This window comes from Marmota marmota, unplaced genomic scaffold, assembly GCF_001458135.2.
Source record: "Marmota marmota marmota unplaced genomic scaffold, marMar, whole genome shotgun sequence".
Classification (NCBI taxonomy): domain Eukaryota; kingdom Metazoa; phylum Chordata; class Mammalia; order Rodentia; family Sciuridae; genus Marmota; species Marmota marmota.
In genome coordinates, this window is record NW_026000020.1 from 10,939,681 (window position 1) to 10,941,258 (window position 1,578).

Sequence of the window (1,578 nt, forward strand, 5' to 3'; positions counted from 1 at the left end):
CAGCAGGGCTGGGCAAGCTGGGCACAGATGCAGGGCTACTTCTCTCAGTCACTCAGCATAGGCCAGGTGTGCCCATTGACCAGGTCATTTCAGGCCAACACAGATGTGCCAGAGCAGAATATGCATTTTCCTGGAAAACATAGAACAGTATCAGCGGACTCTCTGTGAAGAGTGACCTATTGCTCTCTCCATGATCCAGAAAAGCCTTTTTCTCTTTCCTAAAGACAGTTCTTCATTATTGACATTAGGAATATGGAGGAATTAAGAGAGAAAGGACATCCCATGCTTAGGATATAAAAAGAGCACTGAAGGCAAAGGAGGAGTGGAGTGTGTGAACCCTCTGACATGGTTCAGGTTTATCCAGACACTGGCCTTGCTGACCAGGAGGCCAGGGAGGTGGAAGCCATTATGATTCTGCCCTTCATGCCTCTGTCTCCCCAAAGCACACATTTATATAAAGGATGGTTGTTCTGTTCCTAAGAAGATCAGGTCTGAGGCCCCACCAGGCTCTTTCTTAAGGGTCTGTTCTGGAGAGGGTAGAGTAATGTTAGAAGCAAGTCTCAGTTCCTTTCCTTTCATGTATAGTGAAGCATGAAACTCACCCTCTCAGGGCCCCTGGCACTCAACAGTGATCTGATCCTTGCTGAGGACTCTGGGGACACCCTGGCACAGCACAGGAACTGCAAGACCCCTTCCTTCCCCTCCTGTCCCCTCCTCTCTGGACACCTCAAGGGTCTGGTCACATTCACCAAATGGGCTTTCAGTGTGTTCTGTCCCCTCTTTGGAATTCACAGTCCCTCCTCACTGCTCACCTGGGTCATCCTCAGAGCAGGGGACTTTGTCCTCCCACCAGTCTGGTCCACTGTTGACCTGTTTTGTGGCTTGACTCCATGAATCTCTGGGGGAAATTTCCCCTTGTCAAGTTGCAGTTAACACAGGTCCAAAATAAAAATAGAAAACCTTCCTGAGCTTGCATCTGGGGAGACACAGCTGATGTGCAGAGCCCCAGCAGCCCTGTGGGCCGGAATGCAGGCCAGAGCTCCAAAGCCCTAGTGTCCTCCATGGGACAGGATCACTACTTTTGTCCCAACATTTCTGGATCATTTTTCTTGAATTATTTATTTTCTGCTCTTTGCTGTCCAGGGACAGATCTGAGGAGCATCAACATTACCAGGATTTGTAGTTTGGGGTAACAAAGTCTTGACCTTTAATCTTTTCTCCCAATTCATGAAGTTTCCTCTTCTTTCATAACTAGGAAAGGTTCTGTAGAAAACTCAAGTGATCCCTCTGCTCAAAAAATTATTCAATTGCTTAAGAACAGAAAATTAACAGTTCAGCAGGATCTGATAACACATGCTGGTCTTTGAGCAGTTGACACCTGGGCCATGTGACCCACATGAGATGCCAATGAGATGGTTTTGGAAGAGAGAAGAAAAAGGGAACACCAATAACTGAACACTGTTGTCACCTCAACTCCATGTCATTCCCTGTGTGCTTCGTAATCTTTCCCCTTGAGTAACTTTTGAATTAATTGGTGAAATTTAGGCCCCAAGGGAAGACTTGTAAATGACTATATAT